The sequence below is a fragment of the Rattus norvegicus genome, chromosome 1, assembly GCF_021556685.1.
Source record: "Rattus norvegicus strain SHRSP/BbbUtx chromosome 1, alternate assembly SHRSP_T2T, whole genome shotgun sequence".
Taxonomy (NCBI): Eukaryota; Metazoa; Chordata; class Mammalia; order Rodentia; family Muridae; genus Rattus; species Rattus norvegicus.
In genome coordinates this window covers 47,369,224-47,394,970 of record NC_141534.1, presented here as the reverse complement: position 1 = coordinate 47,394,970, position 25,747 = coordinate 47,369,224, and the positions used below count along the sequence as shown (strand labels likewise).

Here is a 25,747-nt window from a genome sequence, read left to right as displayed (position 1 = left end):
ACACAGAGAGGGTGGGGGAAGAGTCAGGATTAGGGACAAGAGAAAGAGGCCTAAAGCCGAGCAGGCACAACAAGCGCTGTTGGTGGTAAGGAGACGTGCCCTGGGGAGCGCCGAGATACACACTGATGTGGGTGGAAGGGTCAGTAGTGAGCTCAGAGGCTTCTGTAAGCCTCTAGGCAGATGATGATCCCTGGCTAAAGAGGTAACAGAGGAAGTGGGGAAAAGAGAGTCAAGATTTCAAAGGTGAAATAGAGAACTGTCTCTGTCCGGGTGGGCTTGGTCTGAGCATGCTCAGTTCCTTGGCCCCACCCATGTGGGGGATGTCATATCAGGCCTAGTTGAATTCTACAAGACCGTATTGCCTGGTATAAGAACATTCCCCTATGCCCTCAACTTCCTTCAGAATATGATCTAAGAGCTATCCTGAGAGTAACCAGCGGGCATAAGCTCTGAGAGTTCATTTCCCAACTCTTAGGGTACCGAGAGATTAAAATCCAGCACCATTTGCGGGGAACACCCCTCCCCAAGTCTTCTCAGGTTACCAGAAAATGTGCTCATTTTCTTTCAGTTTTTCATTTAGTGGTACAAATGTTCGGTACGAACTGGAGACCACACTTCCTCTTCCTCATTAACACTTTACAGTGGGAACCCAGGGAATTGGTGTGTGAAAATCAGCCCCCGCCTCCCACTCCTTGTCTCATCCTGGAGAGTCTATTGGTCACCCAGACCGAGGCCCAACACAAACAGCTCTAGCATTTTCCCATCTGAAACTGGCAAGTATGGTCCAGGATGGTGGGCAGCTGTAATTTGGAAAAGTTCTTGGACCACTGAGATAGACTTTAATCCTTTTAGAGGCAGTCAGCCTTCTTCGAGTATGGCTTTATTTCCTACAAATTATTATCATTCAAGGGCATTCGGTATTTAGGATATGAAACAAGATGGACCCAGGTTTCCTGTTGTGTTTCCCCACAATAGTTCCAGGGTAACTAGAGTCCCTGCAAACACTCTGTGTGCTTGTGAAGCCATTATGGCTGGAGTCTTGACTGCTCCCTTCCTTCCCCAGGTAACATTCTCAATGCACAGTTAAAGTTGCTGGAACAAGAGGACAAGATCTCTTGGAATATGAGATGTCTCAGCAACTCTAAGGTGAGTGTGGACATGTTCAGTCTTAACATGTTACTAAGAATGCAGGTATTGGGTTGACCCACCTGTTCTTTCAGAACATACCAGAAAACAACTATAGTTCAAATTTCAGCTTATTCCAAAACCTAAGGCAGCAAGTTGTAGATACAAGTGGATTAGCACCATCACTAATATGTTTAAGGTGTATGTGTGTATGTGTGTGTGTCTGTGTGTGTGTATTTGTGTGTGTATATGTGTGTGTTTATATGTGTGTATGTATGTGTGTGTATGTGTGTGTGTTTATGTGTGTGTATGTATGTGTCTGTGTGTGTGTCTGTGTGTGTATGTGTGTGTGTCTGTGTGTCTGTGTGTGTGTCTGTGTGTGTATGTGTATGTGTGTATGTGTGTGTCTGTGTGTGTGTATGTGTGTGTGTATGTGTGTCTGTGTGTGTCTGTGTGTGTGTATGTGTATGTGTGTCTGTGTGTGTCTGTGTGTGTATGTGTGTGTATGTGTGTGTCTGTGTGTGTCTGTGTGTGTGTCTGTGTGTGTCTGTGTGTGTCTGTGTGTGTATGTGTGTGTCTGTGTGTGTATGTGTGTATGTGTGTGTGTGTATGTGTATGTGTGTATGTGTATATGTGTGTGTTGTGTAGGTTTGCATACATTTGGAGATCGGAGGTCAACCACAGTGTGGTTTCTCTGGGGCTCTTCACCTTGCTTTTTGAGACCGCTTCTTTCACAGGCCTGGAGCTCAGTGAGTAAATGAGACAGATTGGCCAGTGAGCTCCATGGACCCCCAGGTGGCTGTCCTCCTCGCCCCCTACACAATGCTATGGTTACATGGGTGTCCCATTCTGCCTGGCTTTTTGATGTAGATGCTGGGGCTCGAACTGGGGTCTTCATGCTTGTAACTTTACCAACCCTCTCCCTAGCCCCTCAGTTGCTTTTCAGATTGAGCTCCAGGAAAATACGTCTCTCTTTGGCAGCTTCCACCATGGGAAGGGGAAATGTTGCCAGGCCGTGCAAACCTGGACTCTGAAGTCATAGAGCCAGGGATGGAGTCCTGGCTGGGGCTCCTCAGCTGAGTGTCTTTAAAACCTGATTCCCTCACTGAGCCTGGGAAAAACAAAAGGATATAATGTGTAAGAAGCTTGCAGAGAATGTCCTCACTGTCCCAGGAACAGGGACAGGAGAGAGCCAAGAGCAGGTTTTGTTAGTGAAATTCCGGAAATCGGGAATAGTTTCCTCATAAAGCTAACCCCAAGTTCCCTCCAGATGACTTTTGTTAGGAACCGTGGTCTTCTGGGGATACCCACTGCAGAGAACTCTGAAGGACACGCAGCCACTGTGTCCTTTTTTGAGTGCCCCTGTTGTCCAATTAGAACCTCTGGGCAAAGTGAAATATAAAGACCAAAGGATGTTGGCTTGTCTGGCCCGTGTAAGAGCCTTGGAAAGGGGCTGTGTAAATGTGTAAATGTCACACACCTGAGCAGGTCTTGTTTGGTTCATGCCCTAGTTTGAGTCTCAGGTTTGGGGATCACAAGGCACTTGGGGGGGGGTGAGGAAGGGTTTGAATGTTCTGCCCAAGAAAGGTACACCTGTCCATGCCAGTGTGCAGTGGAATATTAGCAGAGGGCCCCACACAAGGCAGGGAAGGGAGCAGTGGATGTGAACAGGAAGATCTGACTGTGACTCCTTGCCCTGTGCTGTGTGGGAAAGCCCAGAGTCTTCAACTGAAAGTCAAGGACCAGGGCTGCCTCTCCGGTTTGTTTCCTGCATTCTTCTGGCTACCAACCACAAGAAGGAATGTGTTAGAATAGTACTCACCCAGAAAAGGAATGACGTTCTGACACCTTGCTACTGGCGTGGCTGCACCTTTAAAAACAGCTTACTAAAAGACGATCTGTATGGTACTATTCCACTTCTGGGAGGTTCTAGGGCAGACATGCTGGGAGAGAGTGAGACAGAGGTCACCAGGAGCATTTCCTGGCCTCCGGGTTTCAGCGGGAGATGGGAGTGAAGTTCTGGAGATGGGTGGTGGTTAACCGGTGCACCGACAACGCCACTGGGGTTAAAATGGTGCATATTATTTACACATACCCCAAAATGACATATTATAAATAGGTTATAATATGGAATTCTAAACCTCTTCGCTATTTCTCAGAGGGAGAGAGACCAGAGGACAGTGGGGAAGCTAAGTTATATGCTGGCTAGAGCTGGTGTCTTCTGGCTTGGCAGGTACTGGGTAGGGCTCCTGTAGGACTCGGAGGCCTACCCTTGGCTGGGCCTTGAACTCCTTCCTTTCTCCTTCCCATTAACAAGGTGTGTAGGGCTCCTCCCATTTGGCCTCTAACCCCTCCTCCACCCCATAGCACTTAAAGGCCCGGGTTCTTCTTCTACTTCTTTTTTTTTTTTAAACCTAATTCCATTCTAAGTGCAGTCTTTGTTTACTTCTGTAAACAACCGGGAGCAGAACCTATTTGATTATCACTTAAAAAGAAACGAAACAAAACAAAAACCACCAATAAGAGGGAGGAAAAACGTGGAAGGAAAACCACCTCCGCGCGCGAGGAGGTTTTGAAAAAAAAAAAAAAAAACCACCCTTCTTGACATAAACAGCCTGACTGGGAGGGCGCGGCTGGGAGTCTTTGGAGGGGGCGGGCATGCTGCTCTGCGGCGCCCTCTGGTGGCCGCATCCCGGCATGGTCACGCTCCGCTGAAGCTTCTCCCGGGGTTGGCACTTGGGGCCTTGCTGAAGGACAGTTCTCAAAAAGAGATTTACAATCACAAGTGTAAAACGACGCGTCTCTCTGATAGTGGCCAGTGATGAAGACACGAATAAAAAAAAAAAAAAAGAAAACCGCGTGGTCCATCCATTATATTTATGTTGTGTGATATTGTCCCTCAGAGGGTAAAGCCAACAAGAAGAGTAAGTGATTGAAACAGGCATTTCATTCCCTTGGCAGGAATTCAGTCATTAGCGATATACCTATTTTACAAAGGGAGATTAGATAAATTAGAGATTGAAGAAACTGGAGCAGATGTTTTCCCTCTGATAAGCACCATTCTATTAAAAAAAAAAAGCCAACTCCAGAGGGTTGGAATTTGCCCAGGAAACAGGAATACATGGGCTTTAGGTCCTTTGAAAGTTTGAAAATTCAAAGAAATACTCCAAGTGGAATCACTGACCAGCACAGGGACTTCCGTGGACCTGCACATAGACACAGCCATGGCTTGAGTAATGAGGTCTCTTCTGTGTGTGTGTGTGTGTGTGTGTGTGTGTGTGTGTGTGTGTGTGTTGGGGGGTGAGAGGTGCCCCACATGCTTTGGAGTTCTTTCATAGCTTGTGGGCACTGTATGAATGGAGGCAGTCATTGTCACCATTTTATAGTTCAGGGAAGGTGAGGTTCCAGAGCTGGTGACTTGATGATGTCCAGGTACAGCCCCCAAGTCTTAGTGAGGAGAAGCACATCACCTGGGAGTTAGTGCTGGATGCAAATTCTTGTCTCCACATCTGGCTTTCTGGGGTGGAGAAGTTTGAGCCTTAAGGAACCTGGGAGAAGCTGAAGCTATTAGAGTCTGAGAATCGTGGATCATATCAGAGTCCTCTGGAGTGCTCAGAGAGACCTGCAAAGGTGTGTCCCTAATTCCTAAAGATGGTGCAAGACAAGAATTGATTTGGATGGGGCTAATTCTGCTGTGTATCTCTGCTTCTAAGACACTGGCACTGGTGGGACTTGAACTCGGGTCTGTCTTTTCTCACCTGCAGACCTCTGCTCAGAACTCCCTGTCTAGCTATTGGATATTTCCCTCTGCTTGATTAGATGCCTTCCAAGAGATGTCAGGGACTCAGTGAACAAGTCCCAGATGGACCTAGGATCATGGGGGGGGGGGCTGCCACCTAGTTTTAGATGAATGGTTTAACCATAAGTTGCCTGCTATCTTCTGGGGAGATTTTATGTTTCCTCTGAGAGAGCCACAGGGAGAAACCCCACACTAAACATTGGGTATCCTCTGGCTTTCCTCTGAAACAGGTGCTTCAGATGAGGCTTGGAAGGCTGTGTTCAACACCAAGTGAAAAAGGCATAATGAAAACCTAAAGGTGACTGAGAAGCATCAGGAAGAGGGTGGAATTGGAATGTGTCAATCTTGGGAAAGGTTGCCCAGCAACAGGTCAGGAAACTTGTAGGGCTAGTAAGTGCCTGGCATTGGGGAACTGAATTTCTTTGGGTCAGGATTCCCATGATCAGATCAGACTCCTCTCCTCCTGTGACCTGTCAAAGTAATGCATTTTTGTTGCTATTGCTGTGATAAAACACCGGTCAGAAACCACATTTAGGAAGGAGGGTTTATTCTGGCTTCCGGTCTGAGGTATAATCCACTGTCATGGCGAGGGCATCACTTTGGGGAATGAGGCAGCTGGTCACATGACAGGTATCTAGAGTCCAGAAGCAGAGAGGGGTGAAGGGCGGGGCTCACCTTCTCCTTCTGCCAAAGTCTGGGACCCTGGCTCAGTCAGCTGTGCACCATCAGGCGAGGAGGCCATCTCTCCCTTCTCAGAGCTCCCTGGAGACATGCTCGCCGTCGTCCATCAAGTGGACAGCCCAGAGCAACCACACGCTGTTTGTTTAGGTTTGGGCTTTTCTGAGATCAGCAATGTTGGTTCAATTCAGTGTGTCAACAACTTTGAACCAGGCAGGTAATTCAAACACAGTACCTTTTGATGCATGTGAGAGAGTGTGTATGTATGAGAGTGTATGTGTGAGAGAGTATGTGTGTGAGTGTGTTTGTGAGAGTATGTGTTGTGAGAATGTGTGTGTGAGAGTATGTTATGAGAATGTGAGTGTGATTGTGTGTGTATGTATGTGTGTGAGAGTGTGTGAGAGTGTGTGAGAGTGTGTGTGAGAGTGTGTGAGTTGTGTGTATGAGACAGAGTGTGTAAGAGTGTTGTGAGAATATGTGTGTGAAGCATGTATGAATGTGTGTGTGTTGGTGTCTAAGTATTTGTGTGAGTGTGTAAGACTGTGTGAGTGTGTGTCTATGTGAGTGTGGGTATGTGTGTGTATGAGTGTATGTATGTGTGAGCATATGAGATTCTGTAAGACTGAATGTGTGAGTGTGTGTATGTGTGTATGTCTATGTGTATGAGTATGTGTGTATGTGTGTTTGTATGTGTGAGAGTGTGTATGTGTGTGTGTAGAGTGTGTCTATGTGAGTGTGTATATGTGTGTGTATGAGTGAGCATGTGAGATTGTGTAAGACTGTGAATGTGTGAGTGTGTGTATGTGTGTGTGAGAGTGTGTATGTGTGTGTAGAGTGTGTGTATATGTGTGTGTGTGTGTGTGTGTGTGAGTGTATGTGTATATGAATATGAGGCCAGAGATCAACATCAGGCGTTGTTCTCCATCATTCTCTACCTTCATTTTCATTTTGGAGGCAAGATGTGTGGATGAACCTGGAGCTTAAGGCTTTAGCTAGACTGACTGGGTAACAGGTCACAGCACCTCCCCTCTCTACTTCCCCAGTGCTGGGGATTCTATCATGGTGGGGAAATGGTGCCACACATGGCTTTGATGTGAGTACTAACAACTGAAATCACATGGTCAGGCTTGCGTGACAAGCACTCTGCTGACTGAGTCCTCAGCCTGGACCTTTCCACAGATGTTTGGAGCCTGTCTCTCAGGTAGGAGGATAAATCCTTTGCTGGGATCTGGAAAGCTGTTAGCAGGGAGAATGATTAATAACAATGACAATAATGACATTTCGACTTTTGGTCAACCGTTTACTTCTTTATCTTTTAAAAGGTTTCCTTTTCATTGCTGTGCATGTTTGCATGTATGTCTGCGTGTATGTGGACACCCACTGAGGCCAGAGGAAAATGTCAGATTCCCTGGACTTTGAGCGACAGATGGTTGTGTTGGGAACCGAATATGAGTCCTCTGAAGAGTAGTCTGCACCATTGACCACTGAGCCATCTCTCTGGTCTCCATGCTGTTCACTTCTCAGTCTGACAAATCTTTATTAAGAGTCTACAATGTATGGCCCTATGCGTGCAGAAGAGAGGTTCGGGTGAGCAGGGGAGGGTGTTGGGAAGGCACCTTGCAAGGGAGAGAGACTCGAGGGTGTGCTGTAGGGTTGAGTGGAGAGTGCAGTGCCAGTCGGGCAAGAAGCAACTCATGCCTCCATTTGACTTTCATTCTAGAGCACAGGAACCATGCAAGGACGAGAGCTGTAGACACCAGAGTGAGGGACAGTTCGAGCTGCCATACACCCATGGCCCAGCTGTCATACTGAGCGGCACGTGACCAAGTTTGTTTCATTTCCTCTCTGATAGCCATGTCTTTCTCCCTACTGAGACGTCAAGTGCTCCTTGATTTTAAACAGGGTTATGACCCCATAGGCCGTCTGTGTTGCCTGGTCTTTGTCAATCTGACATGAACCTAGACATACCTGGGTAGAGGGAAAGTTAATTGAGACAATACCTCCATAAGACTGGCCTATAGGCAAGTCAGTGGGACAGTATCTTGATTAATGATTGATGCTGATGGGCCCAGTCTGGGAGCAGGGGATGGGAGTGGTGCCACCCTGGGCATGTGGTCCTGAATTGTATAGGAAAGCAAGCTAACAAAGCCATGGAGAGCAATCCAGTAAGCAGCACTCCTCCATGGTCTCTGCTTCCGTCCCTGCCCTGACTTCTGTGAGGAAGGAGTACGACCTAAGAGCTGTCAGTGAAAGCCAATCCTTCCTCCCCTTGACCTTTTGGTCAAGGTCTTTATCACTGCAATAGGAACCCTAACTGAGACAGCAATGTGAGCTGAAAAGAGGTAGAGGGAATCCCTTATAAGCACTGCCTGTCAATAAGAGAGCCTATGACCAATGGGCTGAGGCAGGAGAAAGGGGGTGGGCCACTGGGAAGAAGAGAGGATTCTTAGAAATAGTGAGAAAATTAAAGGAGAGATGTTGGGAGAGACACTGATGAGACAGGAATGAGGAAGTGGGCAGAACTGAGAGAGGTGACTAACCAAGTGGCAGACACAGACTAGTTTGAATGGGTTAAATAAGTTATGAGCAAGTCAGGGAGTGACCCAAGCTTATGGCCTAGGCATTTAATAATGAATATTAGTCTCAAAGTTGTCATTCCAGGAGCCAGGGATGAGAAAGAAAAATCTAGAAATTATTATTATTATTATTATTATTATTATTATTATTATTATTATTTTACAAAACTATACCTCCAAATACCTGTAATACTCAGTGAACATCGCAGGGAGCCTAGACTACACAAAATGTCCTCGGGACACTTGCAGCAGCCTATCCTCTGGTAACCCTCCAACATACGCCCGCCTTACGGCCAACTATTGAGCATCTCATACAAATGGTCAGCTATTTGGAGTGAAGAAGACAACCGCTTTTCTGGGTGTGCCTTCATGTCAGACTGCTGGGTTATCCTCAGTGTAACCATCTGTACTCCGAGGCAGGTCCCTGGAACTATTTCTTCCCTCTACATATTTGGATATGTGTTTCAGAGAGAAGACCATGCTGTTACCACCATATCACAAGACCCTCCTACCTAAAGACAGACTCTAGTTGGTTCTTGTGTTCTTCCGATGCTCCTCTGATTTGCTGGAGGCCAGGTTGACTGAGGATCTGATCAGGTCCCTGGCCTGCAGAGCTAATGTAGTTCTTAACTTACCCACTTCCTTCCTCCCTCCCTCCCTCCCTCCCTCCCTCCCTCCCTCCCTCCCTCCCTCCCTCCCTCCCTCCCTCCCTCCCTCCCTCCTTCCTTCCTTCCTCTCTCTGTAGTCCACCTGAGGCTTTCTGGTCCCTTGTCACATCCCACAGTTTAGATTTGCTGATGTTTTAACACGTTTATCTCTTGGTTTCTGTGGATTTGGGAGTAGATGGGGTTCCAGCCTGACTTTTTTGGGGAAGTCAGTCTCTTGTGTGTTGGTTCACAGCACTCTTGGGCCAGGGACCCTTGCAAGGTGTCTTTAGGGTCAAAGAATGCTAAGAAAATTAGTGGATTAAGTAGGTGGTGTTTCAACTGCCTAATAAGTATTTATATTATAACCAGTTATTAGCCTTTTGAAAACTTGTATATGTAAATCAAATGAAACAGTGTTTCCATTGCATTCTTTTAAATTTTTTCTTTACTTAAAATGCTCAGATTTACTTATTATGCATGAGTATGTGTATATATGAGTGTGCATGTACCATGACACACATGTGGAGGGCAGAAAACAATTTGTGGAAATTGATTTTCTATCATGTGATTCCTGGGCACTGAACTCAGGTCATCAGGCTTGGTGGCAAGCTCCCTTACCTGTGGAGCCCTCTCACAGGCCCTTCATTTCATTCTTAGATAATCACGATTACTAGTGGACACTAAATGGCTTCTCACATCTTGTAATTAAATTGAAAACTACCACCCACATTTCTTCTTTCATCTGAGTTTTACAAGTTGTCAGGACACAGACTGAAGCCTACCACTGCTTTAGATGCGTGGTTAGTGATAGTAGGGTTGCTTTGCCTCCTGTGTAAGTGTCACCACCATCCTCCACTGGAACTTTAGTATAGTTCCAGATTGACATTTTACACAATAAATTCCCAGAGCTTTATTACCTTGGGAAGTCACCATTTCTTTTTTTCTTTTTGATTCTAAAAATTTGATGTTTTCACTACTTCATGCAAGAATGGTCTCTCTCTCTCTCTCTCTCTCTCTCTCTCTCTCTCTCTCTCTCTCTGTTTTCTACTTAGAGGGATGTTGTTACCATTAGGTCAGGTTGTAGCATGAGTTAATTCTTCATTGCTTATTAAGGCTTAACAGTAGTCTGTATGGACTTACCACAGGCTATATATCCATTCAGCCATTAATGAGAATGACTGGGCTGTTTCTCTTACGTGGTTTCTGCGAGTCACACCATCATGAACACTTTTGTACAAGCATTTGTTTGGGTTCCTGTGCTTAGAATTTTTTCGTATGTAAGAAGTACTTCAATACCCCCAATCTGGGAACCCTAACTTTACATACAATAGGACATTGTTGAAAGGCATGTTACTTGATCAGAGCCCAGAATCTGAACAGCACTGGACAGGTCCTTTTTCTTCAATGGCTTCTCCTATGAAGCCCCGTGAGCTCCTGGCTGGCCATAGTCACAGTGTAGTCCCCTGGGACCACATGGTCAGATTTAAAAATATCTGACTTGGTGAGAGATGGGACCCTAGGACTTTATGGCTGTCCATAAGAGACAAGAAGCATCTGAGGCACCAAAAGGGACAGAGGGGCTGGTTGACAGGGTGCAAGGACTGTTGAGACAGCTAGTGAAGTCAGGGTTTTGTTGCCAGGGAAACCCTCAGGTGTGTCAGTGTCTTTCTTTTTTTTTTTTTTACCATTTCTTTTTTTTTTTTTTTATTAACTTGAGTATTTCTTATATACATTTCGAGTGTTATTCCCTTTCCCGGTTTCCGGGCAAACATCCCCCTCCCCCCTCCCCTTCCTTATGGGTGTTCCCCTCCCAACCCTCCCCCCATTGCCGCCCTCCCTCCATAGTCTAGTTCACTGGGGGTTCAGTCTTAGCAGGACCCAGGGCTTCCCCTTCCACTGGTGCTCTTACTAGGATATTCATTGCTACCTATGGGGTCAGAGTCCAGGGTCAGTCCATGTATAGTATTTAGGTAGTGGCTTAGTCCCTGGAAGCTCTGGTTGCTTGACATTGTTGTACATATGGGGTCTCGAGACCCTTCAAGCTCTTCCAGTTCTTTCTCTGATTCCTTCAACGGGGGACCTATTCTCAGTTCAGTGGTTTGCTGCTGGCATTCGCCTCTGTATTTGCTGTATTCTGGCTGTGTCTCTCAGGAGCGATCTACATCCGGCTCCTGTCGGTCTGCACTTCTTTGCTTCATCCATCTTGTCTAATTGGGTGGCTGTATATGTATGGGCCACATGTGGGGCAGGCTCTGAATGGGTGTTCCTTCAGTCTCTGTTTTAATCTTTGCCGCTCCCTTCCCTGCCAAGGGTATTCTTTTTCCTCATTTAAAGAAGGAGTGAAGCATTCACATTTTGATCATCTGTCTTGAGTTTCGTTTGTTCTAGGGATCTAGAGTAATTCAAGCATTTGGGCTAATAGCCACTTATCAATGAGTGCATACCATGTATGTCTTTCTGTGATTGGGTTAGCTCACTCAGGATGATATTTTCCAGTTCCAACCATTTGCCTACGAATTTCATAAACTCGTTGTTTTTGATAGCTGAGTAATATTCCATTGTGTAGATGTACCACATTTTCTGTATCCATTCCTCTGTTGAAGGGCATCTGGGTTCTTTCCAGCTTCTGGCTATTATAAATAAGGCTGCAATGAACATAGTGGAGCACGTGTCTCTTTTATATGATGAGGCATCTTTTGGGTATATGCCCAAGAGAGGTATAGCTGGATCCTCAGGCAGTTCAATGTCCAATTTTCTGAGGAACCTCCAGACTGATTTCCAGAATGGTTGTACCAGTCTGCAATCCCACCAACAATGGAGGAGTGTTCCTCTTTCTCCGCATCCTCGCCAACATCTGCTGTCACCTGAGTTTTTGTTGTGACCATAGGTGTGTGGGTTCATTTCTGGGTCTTCAATTCTATTCCATTGGTCTATCTGTCTGTCTCTGTACCAATACCATGCAGTTTTTATCACTATTGCTCTGTAATACTGCTTGAGTTCAGGGATAGTGATTCCCCCTGAAGTCCTTTTATTGTTGAGGATAGCTTTAGCTATCCTGGGTTTTTTGTTATTCCAGATGAATTTGCAAATTGTTCTGTCTAACTCTTTGAAGAATTGGATTGGTATTTTGATGGGGATTGCATTGAATCTGTAGATTGCTTTTGGTAAAATGGCCATTTTTACTATATTAATCCTGCCAATCCATGAGCATGGGAGATCTTTCCATCTTCTGAGGACTTCTTCAATTTCTTTCCCCAGTGTCTTGAAGTTCTTATTGTACAGATCTTTTACTTGCTTGGTTAAAGTCACACCGAGGTACTTTATATTATTTGGGTCTATTATGAAGGGTGTCGTTTCCCTAATTTCTTTCTCGGCTTGTTTCTCTTTTGTATAGAGGAAGGCAACTGATTTATTTGAGTTAATTTTATACCCAGCCACTTTGCTGAAGTTGTTTATCAGCTTTAGTAGTTCTCTGGTGGAACTTTTGGGATCACTTAAATATACTATCATATCATCTGCAAATAGTGATATTTTGACCTCTTCTTTTCCGATCTGTATCCCCTTGATCTCCTTTTGTTGTCTGATTGCTCTGGCTAGAACTTCAAGAACTATATTGAATAAGTAGGGAGAGAGTGGGCAGCCTTGTCTAGTCCCTGATTTTAGTGGGATTGCTTCAAGTTTCTCTCCATTTAGTTTAATGTTAGCAACTGGTTTGCTGTATATGGCTTTTACTATGTTTAGGTATGGGCCTTGAATTCCTATTCTTTCCAGGACTTTTATCATGAAGGGGTGTTGAATTTTGTCAAATGCTTTCTTGGCATCTAATGAAATGATCATGTGGTTCTGTTCTTTCAGTTTGTTTATATAATGGATCACATTGATGGTTTTCCGTATATTAAACCATCCCTGCATGCCTGGGATGAAGCCTACTTGATCATGGTGGATGATTGTTTTGATGTGCTCTTGAATTCGGTTTGCCAGAATTTTGTTGAGTATTTTCGCGTCGATATTCATAAGGGAAATTGGTCTGAAGTTCTCTTTCTTTGTTGTCTCTTTGTGTGGTTTAGGTATAAGAGTAATTGTGGCTTCGTAGAAGGTATTCGGTAGTGATCCATCTGTTTCAATTTTGTGGAATAGTTTGGATAATATTGGTATGAGGTCTTCTATGAAGGTTTGATAGAATTCTGCACTAAACCCGTCTGGACCTGGGCTCTTTTTGGTTGGGAGACCTTTAATGACTGCTTCTACTTCCTTAGGAGTTATGGGGTTGTTTAACTGGTTTATCTGTTCCTGATTTAACTTCGATACCTGGTATCTGTCTAGGAAATTGTCCATTTCCTGAAGATTTTCAAGTTTTGTTGAATATAGGTTTTTATAGTAAGATCTGATGATTTTTTGAATTTCCTCTGAATCTGTTGTTATGTCTCCCTTTTCATTTCTGATTTTGTTAATTTGGATGCACTCTCTGTGTCCTCTCCTTAGTCTGGCTAAGGGTTTATCTATCTTGTTGATTTTCTCAAAGAACCAACTTTTGGTTCTGTTGATTCTTTCTATGGTCCTTTTTGTTTCTACTTGGTTGATTTCAGCTCTGAGTTTCATTATTTCCTGCCTTCTACTCCTCCTGGGTGTATTTGCTTCTTTTTGTTCTAGAGCTTTTAGGTGTGCTGTCAAGCTGCTGACATATGCTCTTTCCTGTTTCTTTCTGCAGGCACTCAGCGCTCTGAGTTTTCCTCTTAGCACAGGTTTCATTGTGTCCCATAAGTTTGGGTATGTTGTACCTTCATTTTCATTAAATTCTAAAAAGTTTTTAATTTCTTTCTTTATTTCTTCCTTGACCAGGTTATCATTGAGTAGAGCACTGTTCAATTTCCACGTATATGTGGGCATTCTTCCCTTATTGTCATTGAAGACCAGTTTTAGGCTGTGGTGGTCTGATAGCACGCATGGGATTATTTCTATCTTTCTGTACCTGTTGAGGCCCGTTTTTTGACCAAGTATATGGTCAATTTTGGAGAAAGTACCATGAGGAGCTGAGAAGAAGGTATATCCTTTTGCTTTAGGATAGAATGTTCTATAAATATCCGTTAAGTCCATTTGGCTCATGACTTCTCTTAGTCTGTCTATGTGTGTTTAATTTCTGTTTCCATGATCTGTCCATTGATGAGAGTGGGGTGTTGAAATCTCCCACTATTATTGTGTGAGGTGCAATGTGTGTTTTGAGCTTTAGTAAGGTTTCTTTTACGTATGTAGGTGCCCTTGTATTTGGGGCATAGATATTTAGGATTGAGAGTTCATCTTGGTGGATTTTTCCTTTGATGAATATGAAGTGTCCTTCCTTATCTTTTTTGATGACTTTTAGTTGAAAATTGATTTTATTTGATATTAGAATGGCTACTCCAGCTTGCTTCTTCTGACCATTTGCTTGGAAAGTTGTTTTCCAGCCTTTCACTCTGAGGTAGTGTCTGTCTTTGTCTCTGAGGTGTGTTTCCTGTAGGCAGCAGAATGCAGGGTCCTCGTTGCGTATCCAGTTTGTTAATCTATTTCTTTTTATTGGGGAGTTGAGGCCATTGATGTTGAGAGATATTAAGGAATAGTGATTATTGCTTCCCGTTATATTCATATTTGGATGTGAGTTTATGTTTGTGTGCTTTCACTCTCTTTGTTTTGTTGCCAAGACGATTAGTTTCTTGCTTCTTCTAGGGTATAGCTTGCCTCTTTATGTTGGGCTTTACCATTTATTATCCTTTGTAGTGCTGGATTTGTAGAAAGATATTGTGTAAATTTGGTTTTGTCATGGAATATCTTGGTTTCTCCATCTATGTTAATTGAGAGTTTTGCAGGATACAGTAACCTGGGCTGGCATTTGTGTTCTCTTAGGGTCTGTATGACATCAGTCCAGGATCTTCTGGCCTTCATAGTTTCTGGCGAGAAGTCTGGTGTGATTCTGATAGGTCTGCCTTTATATGTTACTTGACCTTTTTCCCTTACTGCTTTTAATATTCTTTCTTTATTTTGTGCATTTGGTGTTTTGAGTATTATGTGACGGGAGGTGTTTCTTTTCTGGTCCAATCTATTTGGAGTTCTGTAGGCTTCTTTTATGTCTATGGGTATCGCTTTTTTTAGGTTAGGGAAGTTTTCTTCTATGATTTTGTTGAAGATATTTACTGGTCCTTTGAGCTGGGAGTCTTCACTCTCTTCTATACCTATTATCCTTAGGTTTGATCTTCTCATTGAGTCCTGGATTTCCTGTATGTTTTGGACCAGTAGCTTTTTCTGCTTTACATTATCTTTGACTGTTGAGTCAATGATTTCTATGGAATCTTCTGCTCCTGAGATTCTCTCTTCCATCTCTTGTATTCTGTTGGTGAAGCTTGTATCCACAGCTCCTTGTCTCTTCTTTTGGTTTTCTATATCCAGGGTTGTTTCCATGTGTTCTTTCTTGATTGCTTCTATTTCCATTTTCAATTCCTTCAACTGTTTGATTGTGTTTTCCTGGAATTCTTTCAGGGATTTTTGCGATTCTTTCAGGGATTTTTGCGATTCCTCTCTGTAGGCTTCTACTTGTTTATTAATGTTTTCCTGTGTTTCCCTAAGGGAGTTCTTCACGTCTTTCTTGAAGTCCTCCAGCATCATGATCAAATATGATTTTGAAACTAGATCTTGCTTTTCTGGTGTGTTTGGATATTCAGTGTTTGCTTTGGTGGGAGAATTGGGCTCCGATGATGCCATGTAGTCTTGGTTTCTGTTGTTTGGGTTCCTGCGCTTGCCTCTCGCCATCAGATTATCTCTAGTGTTACTTTGTTCTGCTATTTCTGACAGTGGCTAGACTGTCCTATAAGCCTGTGTGTCAGGAGTGCTGTAGACCTGTTTTCCTCTCTTTCAGTCAGTTATGGGGACAGAGTGTTCTGCTTTCGGGCGTGTAGTTTTTCCTCTCTCCAGGTCTTCAGCTGTTCCTGTGGGCCTGTGTCTTGAGTTCACCAGGCAGCTTTCTTGCAGCAGAAAAGTTGGTCTTACCTGTGGTCCCGAGGCTCAAGTTTGCTTGCGGGGTGCTGCCCACGGGCTCTCTGCAGCGGCAGCAACCAGGAAGACCTGTGCCGACCCTTCCGGGAGCTTATGCAGCCTCAGGAGTGCCCACCTGACCAGGCGGTGAGGTCTCTTTCCCACGGGGTCTGGGAGCAGAGAGCTGCTGCGGGCCGGGATCCGCGGGTGTGGGACTTCCGGTAAACACAGGACATGCCCGGTCCTAGAGGAATTCTGCCTCTGTGTGTCCTGATTTCACCAGGCAGCCTTCTTGCAACAGACAAGTTGGTCTTACCTGTGGTCCTGAGGCTCAAGTTTGCTCGTGGGGTGCTGCCCACGGGCTCTCTGCAGCGGCAGCAACCAGGAAGACCTGTGCCTCCCCTTCCGGGAGCTTCAGTGCACCAGGGTTCCAGATGGTCTTTGGCTTTTTCCTCTGGCGTCCGAGATGTGTGTGCAGAGAGCAGTCTCTTCTGGTTTCCCAGGCTTGTCTGCCTCTCTGAAGGTTTAGCTCTCCCTCCCACGGGATTTGGGTGCAGAGAACTGTTTATCCGGTCTGTTTCCTTCAGGTTCCGGCGGTGTCTCAGGCAGGGGTCCTGCCGCTCCTGGGCCATCAGTGTCTTTCATTGACTGGAAAGTATGGTGTGGCAGCCGACTTAGATGGAGACACAGCAGCAGCCCACGATGCCGAGTGGACCCCTGTCTGCACTGACTTGAGTGGGTGTTGCGTGTAATTTAAATCCTGGTGGTCATGCCAAGGTACGAGGCAAACAGTGTTTATGGCAAGTGAACCCATTCCTGTTTCCAGCTGGTTTTCCTCTGGTTCTCCTGCCTAGAAACACCAGGAGAGACAAGTTGCATTTGTTGCCACCAGAGACAGACTTCAGGCCTGCTTGGCTTCTGTGCAATACTCACATGTACTAGATCTGAAGAGAGTTGGTGAAAATATCAAGTAATCTGTTTAGCTTCCAAAGGGTAGCTGAAAATGCCTTCGTGGCACCAGCCTTGATGGATGTTCTTTGGTTCCAAGAACTGGGCAGGGCTGCTGCTTACTTCTGTAGTCACTGTCAGAAATGGTCATGTGACTGAGTAGGGAGAGAATCCCAGTGGTAATTCCAAGTGAATGACAAAACCAAGTCCCTGCTAGAGGAACATGGCTTCATCCCTGATAGGTTTTGAAGTCAGCACTGTTTTCTGCGGGGTTGTGAGGCTTCTGCCTCTGTGGGGAGCAGGCCCAGTGATCAGTCATGGGGAGCAGGCCCAGTGGTCAGTCATGGGAACTTGCATTCAGGACCCCTGTTGGTTAACGGCGTATGCTGATGTCTTTGTGGCCTCTCCGGCTTTGATGTTAGGTTTAATAAAGCCTTTCAGAAGTAACAAAGGCATTTCAAAGCTTCAGGAGCTATTACGCAATATCCCAAACCAGGAATCCATGGCTAGCGTCTGCCCGGAAGCTATAGAAAAATAGAAGACATATTCAGATGAATAGCAGGGACTCCATAGGTGGCAGTCAGTGACATGGCTTCCCCTCACGGTACTGAGCTTGCTTGTCCCTCCTGGTATGAACCGACTGAGAGCCCAGCCCAGGCCAATAGTGTTTATTTTAGAGCCAATGCATCCCTATACTTCATCATGCCATAAAGAGAGGCATTGAGGTTGGATCATCCCACTAATATTTACAGAGCACCTCCGAGGAGCGGCACATTGTTCTGATCTCTGCCAGCACCAGGAGAACAAATAGATATTGTTCCTGCTCAGATGGGGCCTGTAGCGAGAGGGAAAGGCATAAAAGAGCAACAGCAAACAACCCCGCACTAATAATTATGCGACTGAGAGCTGTGGCCGAGAACGAGAATGGTGAGCGAGTCTCTGAGGAAGGGGCTCTTGGGATGAGGCCTAACTGTGATGGGAGTTAGAAGCCTCTGAGAAGAGAGAGACCCTGTTAAATCAGCGCTGCAGGCAAGAGTGGCCCGAGAGGAAGCCAGCAAGGACAGCTTGGGCTGTGCCACATGGGTCTCCCTAGGCTTCACACAGATTTGGATTTCCTTGGCCATGTAATGGAAGCCCCAGAGGGCCAAAAAAACTGGGCATTGGCACAGCTCTGAGAGGAATGGTAACCCTCATTCTGGTATGGGTTAGACCAGAGTGGCAAAGGACATATAGGGCCTATGTGGTGACAGGAGGAAAAGGCTGTGAATAAAGGGGCAGGATTGAGAGGGTCTAGCCAGGAGGAAGAACAACTAGAAAAGGCATTGCCTAGGCTGCTTCTACACTCAGGGAGCCCAGAAGGTCCCAGTGGTTGACCAGACACCAGGGGTCAGGGCTGGGTATTGTCTTTTCCAGGCCTGTTATGCTATAGTCCTACCAGATGGCACAGACCATTCTAGAAACTACAGATTCAAGGGCCAGATGGGGCATTTTCACTCTAGTGTCCATCTTCATCTTCTTCAGAAATCTCTCTCTCTCTCTCTCTCTCTCTCTCTCTCTCTCTCTCTTCCAAGACAAGATTTCACCCTATAGCCCTGGCTGCCCTGGAACTTGCTCTGTAGACCAGGTTGGCCTTGAATGCATACAAAGATCCATCTGCATCCTCCTCCCGAGTGCTGGGTCTTTCAGTGCTCTCTCTCTGGGTCTTCACCAGGTTGGCTTCTCAGAGAGACCATGTGAGGCCATCTCTCTCCCCACATCGTGACTCTATATTAACCAATTTTATCTGCAATGACATTGTTTCCAAATAATGTCCCTCTGAGGTTCTATGGGATAGGGCTCCGGTAGACTCAGTCCAACTCAAGCCGTGTTTGGAAGTCCATTAGCTCAAGGCCAGCTCTGAGTTCATGAGGGAGGTCCAGTGTAGCTGAGGAAGCAAAGCCAAGCCCATTGAGAGGCAAGAGAAGTGGCCGGCCTCAGTTTCCGGGTCCCACAGGGGCCATGAAACTTGTACAGGATGGGAGTGTGACTCAAAACTGCTTTCTGCAAACTACAAAGTTTCTAGTCTGACACACACAGAGTAGGCTAGATAGTTTTATGTAAACTTGACACAAGCTAGAGTCATCTGAGAGGAGGGAGCCTCAATTGAGGAAATGCCTCCATAAGATCAAGCTGTAGAAAAGCCTATAGGGCAACTTCTTGATTGACGTGGGAAGGCCCAACCCTCTGTGGGTGGTACCATCACTGGGGTGGTTTGGGCCCTGGGTTCTATAAGAAAGCAGGCTGAGGAAGCCACGAGGAGAAGGCCAGTGAGCAGCACCCTCCACGGCCTCTGCTTCAGTTCCTGCTTGCAGGTTCCAGCCCTGCTTGAGTTCCTGTCCTGACTTCCTCCAGTGATGAACAGTGATGTGGAGGAATAAGACAAATAAACCCTTTCCTCACCCAAGTTGCTTTTGATCATGGCTTTTGGTCTAAGACACTGGGACTTAAAGTCCAGAATGGACTTCAGAGGAGATCAGCTTCTATTCATAATTAACCAGGGAGGGAGGTAGACTCAGGTTCTTAGTATTTTAAAGGTTTTATTCCTGTCGTATCGCAAATGCTGCTTTTCTTCTTTTTTAATTGCATTTTATTTACATTTTAAGTGTTATACCATTTCCTGGTTTCCCCTTCAGAAACCCGGTATCCCAGGCCCCTGCTTCTATGAGGGTGTTCCCACACACACCCACTTCTCCTGCCTCCCCGCCCTGACATTCCCCTACACTGGGGCATAGAGCCTTGACAGGACCAAGGGCCTCTCCGCCCACTGATGCCCAACAAGGCCATCCTCTGCTACATATGCAGCTGGAGCCATGGGTCTGTCCATGTGTACTCTTTGGATGGTGGTTTAGTCCCCGGGAGCTCTGGGGAGTTTGGTTGGTTGGTATTGTTCTTATGGGGTTGCAAACCCCTTTGGCTCCTTCAGTCCTTTCTTTAACTCCTCCATTGCGGACCCTGTTCTCAGTTTAATGTTGGCTACGAGCATCTGCCTCTGTATTTGTCATGCTCTGGCAGAGCCTCTCAGGAGACAGCTGTATCAGGCTCCTGTCAGCATGCACCTCTTGGCATCCAAGCTTTTCTAATGAGAAGAACCAACACTTTCCAGGTCATCTGTGGGGTAGAGAATTTCACTTCTGGATGGCACCCACTAGCATCACGTCACCTTAGATGATCATGAGGGACAGTCACAGCCTAAAGCTGAGGATAAAAATGCATAGGGATGGCGACTGGACATGGACAGGCCAGGGGATGCTTCTATGATGGCAGCTTCTCGGCAGGATCAATCTCTTCTTTCCCCTTCCTCTTCCTCCTGTGCCATCCATCTGTCTGTCTTGTGGAGGTTGGAAGACAACCTCTCCTGTTCTGTTCCCCAAGTGCTATCAACTTGTCATTTTTCTCCAGCAGGGTATCTCACTCTCATTGCCCTGGAACTCACCAAGTAGCCCTTAGGGAACCATCTGACGCCACCTTCTTGGCTCTGGGATTACAAGCCTGTGGCACCCTAGTGGGTGGTTTTTCTTGTGCCTTCTGGGAACTGAACTCTGGTCTTCATAGTTTCAAGCCAAGGGGTTTTACTCATTTGACCACCATCCCAGCCCTGGAAACACCTTTAAAGCAGAATTGTGTCAATGGTTGCAGAATTTTGGCTATGGTTGTATGTGACACCAAGAAAAGGCTCAGGAGCTAGCTCTCAGCCCTGTGCTCAGCTCCTATTCTGGGCCAAGCCTTAGCATGAGCCTCATGCTAAGAATCAGGTCATGGAAGTGTAGGGTCACCCAAGTGACATAGCAGAGGTAGAAATCCCCCCCCCCTCTAACCTTTGCCTTCAGTGTGGTCTGTGTGTCTGTTGGAGGAAGCCTGCCTGGTTTGCCGGTTGCATTTACAAGGCACAGTGGCTAACCAGGCTGTGGAAGAAAGCCAGGTTTTAGCCTGGGGCAGGAGAATGAGACAAGTGTCCCAGCACTGTGAGCCTTCTGGGGACTTTGAGATCTTTATCTGAAAACACCAGGAACACTCGGAGCCTAATCAATGACCATATCCTGCTGTGGGTGGGATACTTTTTATTTTGGAAAGTAACCACTAGTAGTTTTACTATACACTCATTTTTCCCCTCTGACTGCCCATTTGTCCCCCTCTTTCACTTTCATGGTTTCAGGGTACTGGACAGTTGCTTTGGAGAAAATGTAAGGTAGACATTACTCGAAAGAAAGAATTCGTGAGCTTGGTGTGTATGTGTGTTCATGTATGTGTGTATGTGTGTGTGTGTGTCTATGTGTGTCTATGTGTGTGCATATATGTGTGTATATATGTCTATGTGTGTGAGTGTGTGTGTGTGAGTGTGTTTGTGTGTTCATGTATGTGTGTATGTGTGTGTGTCTATGTGTGTGCATATATGTGTGTATATATGTCTATGTGTGTGAGTGTGTGTGTGTGAGTATGTTTGTGTGTGTGCATGTATGTGTGTGTGCAGATGTGTCTGTTGTGTATGTGTCTCTGTGTGCATGTATGTGTGTGTGTGTCTGTGTGTGTATGTCTGTGTGTGCATGTATATGTGTGTCTGTGTGTGTCTCTCTGGTGTGCATGTATGTGTGTGTCTATGTGTGTGTCTGTGTCTTTGTGTCTGTGTATGTATGTATATATGTGTTTATATGTGTGTGTATGTGTGTATGTGTGCATGTTTGACCTCCCAGAACTGTGAAATATAAAAACAAAATCCCCATACCTTAAGTTTTACACTGTGTGCTTTTCTGAGTTTGGTGACATCCTACTCAGTCCCTCTCAGTTCCACCTGGGACCTGTTCCATCAGGGCTGGACCTGCCCAAACGATCCTTGATCCTTTGAACAATAACTCTGGTGCTAATTTAATGATGATGGCTATTTGAAAATATCAAAGAGACTCTGGAAAGCGATTTGTTTGACAACAAACCAGAGAATTCATGACTTATTTAGGAAAGAGAAAAGCTGTATGCTGAGGTCTCCAAGATCTTTAATAAGAGCAATCCTGTCTGAAGCTGCAAGGAGGAAAAGGGTCATGGGTACTGATTTACACCCCTTACCCTGCAAAGGTGGTCTTCGGTGCAATAAGCACTTAGCTAAGATGAAAAGGCATGGAGTGATGGGCCACAGCATCCCAGGCTGTGGTCTGACGCCACAGCATCCTCACAGTGTGTTGGTGAGTGTCCTAACCTGAGGTGGGGGGCGATCTGTGACTTCTGCACAGCCTTTGTATCATAGGTGAGATTCTCATCACTCTCACAGGTAGGGGAACTGAGAGAGACTGTCATCATTGGCCAGGCCATGCTCACAGGTCTGGTTACTCCCGAGCTGACCTGCTATGACTTCCCAGGTGGGCAGACGGAATGCACCAGCCCCATCGCTGTAGCTACCGCTGAAGCAGCTGCTGGAGGTGGGCTTGTGTTCAGGGTCCAAGTAGAATAAGGTGAGGACAGAGGAGTTGGGAGGATCTGAGATCATGCCAGGCACCTCCTCAGGCTGTGAAGTCGAGAAGAGTATTTGCTTCTTTCGAGGCTCAATTTGGATATCTAAAAAAGGGCCACCTTTCCCTCAGGTTGAGCGAATCCTGAGATCCCGGCAAGCATGTGGACATGCCAATTCATTTGGTTGTATGCTGGGGAATCTTTGGTTTCTAAGTCTGTGTCCTGGGAAATCCCGAGGTCCCAGCCAAACTTGGGCAGTTTGTCACTCTCTTAATGAAAAATGAAAAGCTGTCTGAGATTACCTGTCTCAGAAGTCACACAATGCATGTCCAGTGCTAACATGCAAACGGTGAGCCTTGAACATGTTGGAACTTACAGCCTCTTGTTGGAGTGGAGCAGGTGAGCCAGTTCCTGCTCAGTTTATCACCAGATGGAGCAAGGTTCGAAAACTCCAAAATCCTTACCCTTCCTGAAGTGAAATGCGCTGACGGTGTCCAGTAGTCAAAACTGCCCATTCTGTTCAGAGAAACACTGAGCCGTTTCTGTACAGAACTAAACTCCCCAAATTGTGCTAAATCATGTGATTTAAATACTGCTCTACGTAGGGATGGAGACCAGGGCAATGTGCAGTCCCATTAATAATAAATGGTTTGCCGGATTCTAATCCGGTTAAGCACACAGTTGCCCTGCAAATGTATTAGTGATGATGTGTATTTGTGAATTAAGCCCTCGGTGCGTCAGGTTTATGAGCCTAATTGTCTATTCTAAAGGCTATCACTTCATCGAGCCTCATGAAAATTAAAAAGGTCCCTTTTGTGGGAGCGTCGTGTTAATCCTCCCAGTGATATTTCCCTTTTTCTTTTCCATTTCCTCTTTATTGAGTGTTATTATAATTTAAATGCAACTGAAGCAAATCCTGCCATTATACTGAAATTGATTATTAAAATAACACTGATAATTATACCCAGGTACTAGAAATGAACACACACGTAGTGCCAGCAGAGAAATTAAACACACCCTTCCCCGGGAAGAGACACAGGTCACTAAAAATAGGAGAACGGGCCAATATATCTCCAAAATGGGCTAAAGATTTAGTGGCTGTTCTACCTCATGGAAGTCTGAGTGATTTCCACTAAAATTATCATCTGAGTCCATGTCTGATGAGATGGTATGAAGTTTTGTGAAAATATCTTAGTACTAGGCTCTAAGGGGACTTATCTTTATCCACTGCTTGCTTGCTTGCTTTCTTTCTTTCTTTCTTTCTTTCTTTCTTTCTTTCTTTCTTTTTCTTGAATTAAAAAAATCTTTTCAGATGAAAAAAATATTATATCCAGTGCCTGGTCTCTATTGTCAAATAGCACTCAGGGGAAATTTTTTTTTTTTAGTGAGATTCTGTTTTGAACACCAAAAGAATTTGTCTGTTTTTATTTTTTATTTTTTTTTAAGCCAAAAAAAATCCTTTCTTTTAGAATGTGTTTAGAAAACTCAAAGGTATCTTTGTCTTTAAACTTCAACAGACTCAGGACTTGTGACTGCTCTGTTTGAAGAATTTTCTTTTGAAAAGCAAAGTTGGGGGGGGGGGTGCTGAGGAAGTATGTGAGGCACTGCCTGGCTCTGGGGCCTCTGGCTTTCTCTGCTTTAGCGGATTTGCAGAATTTAGTGCTCAGTGTCGGAAGCCGTGGGCAGAGGGGCATGACCATTGGGCAGTGGAGCAAGCACGGAAGGAGGTGACCTTTGAGGTGCCATCAGGAAGAGTGGGTAGTCAGGGGAACATTCCTCCTTTCAAAAATAATTTCAAAGATCCTGATGCCCAGAGAGTGCACACATGTTCCAGCCGGGCTCCAGCCACAGGGTTAGACTTCACAGACGGAGACCGTCCTGGTCATACTCAGCTCAGATACAAGTGCTGCTTGCTCTCTTGGGAAGCCCGATCACTTCTAACATTGCTGGTAGTATGTGGAGTCAAACTGGTAAACTGGCCTTTAAAATGAGGGCGGGGTCCCCCAACAACTGGAGCGAGTCTGTCCCTAAAGCTGTTTGGCTGTCTGTGGAGTGCGTTCCCAAACACAGCCACCTTGTCTGGCCTCAGTGGGAGAGGATGCCCCTAACCTTACTGAGACTTGGGGTGGGAGTGGAGGGATGGGGGATATCATCTCAGAGGAGAAGGGGAGTGGAGCTGGGGGAGGGATCCTGTGAGGGGGGATTGGGAGGGTGGAGGAACGAGGGCTGATGTCACAGGTTTCTCCCTTTTGCACACGCCGGACTTTGAAGAAAGCTTCTTCCCGGTGGCCCCAGTCCATACAGGTTTCTTCGCCCTGTTGCACTCCATGCTCTGCTATGGGCCTCTGCCCCAGCCAAGACCATCTTAGAAAGCTGTCATTTCCTAGGCCCTGCTTGTTCAGCAGGTGACAATCGTAGGATTTGTTTTCACTTTTAAGGTGAAAGCAGAGAAGAAACTTGGACACTGGCTGCCATCTTGCCATCGGAGAAGAGAGCCAATGGGCAAAAGAAGCCAACAGAGGAGGGCACAGGCAAGGGCAGCAAGTGGCCAGAGTCGCTGGCCCCACCCTCCATGAACTGGTCCATCCTTTCCTATTTATTCATTTGATTGCTTTGTTAAGCCTGTCAGAGTTGGAATGTCTGTCTCTTGTACACAAAGGATTCTGTGTGATACCGACTTTAACCCAGTAATGAAGGCTATTTGGTTTGACCCGTGTTGTTTAAATCTCAGCCCGTGCCCGGACAGAATACACCAAGGCAACATGGTTCCATGTGGAGAGGTTTAATGAGAGAAGAGGAGGAGAGGAGAGGAAAGGCGGCTGGCCATGGGCAAGTGGTGGGAAGGGGGAAGGGGGCAAGAACAGAGAAGAGCAAAGAGGAAGAGGGGTAAGAGAGAGAGGAGGGGGCAAGCAGCCCTTATAAAGTCGGGCACAGCTGGCTGTTGCTAGGCAACTGTGGGGCGGAGCATACCTAGCTACTGCCAGGTAGCTGTGGAGGTGGAGCTTAGACAGAATACCAACAACCCGTGTTAATGCTCTCATGACATACGTCCCTACAAGGGAGTCAATGACTTGTCTCATACTCATTGGAGAGCATAACTCCATAGAATAGGACAGCAACACCAGGAGGAGTCAAGCGAGCTTCCGACTTCAGACACAATCTCAGATATGAGTGCAACAGGACTCTGCTTTTTTGCATCCGACAGTCAAACTATACCAGTTCTTACCATAGACTCTCTCGTGTTACTCAGTAGGCCTCTCTGCTTTCCCAGTCCCGACTTGGCACACATCAGTCTAAGTGTTGGGATGACATGGCCACGAGGAAGCATGAATGGCAGTTAAAACAAGGTATGTATTAGTCACAGATAGCTCTTTACAGGAAGCTTTAATCCTGGTGGCTTCAAACAAGCTTTAAAGCATTTAACACAGCACGTAAGGGCAGAATTATGATGTGACAGTGAAGGCATTGGACAGGCTGCATTGCTGCCGGTTGTTTCAGGC

General features: G+C 45.8%; 1 long non-coding RNA gene across 1 annotated transcript; it reads left to right on the top strand.

Moving 5' to 3' along the window:
* Window positions 1–44: 44 nt before the first annotated feature.
* Window positions 45–25,594, top strand: LOC148006939 (uncharacterized). Its single transcript, XR_015649228.1, has 4 exons — window positions 45–85; window positions 1,064–1,146; window positions 24,686–24,778; window positions 25,498–25,594. It is a non-coding gene; the product is annotated as an uncharacterized LOC148006939 (long non-coding RNA).
* The last annotated feature ends 153 nt before the right edge of the window (window positions 25,595–25,747 follow it).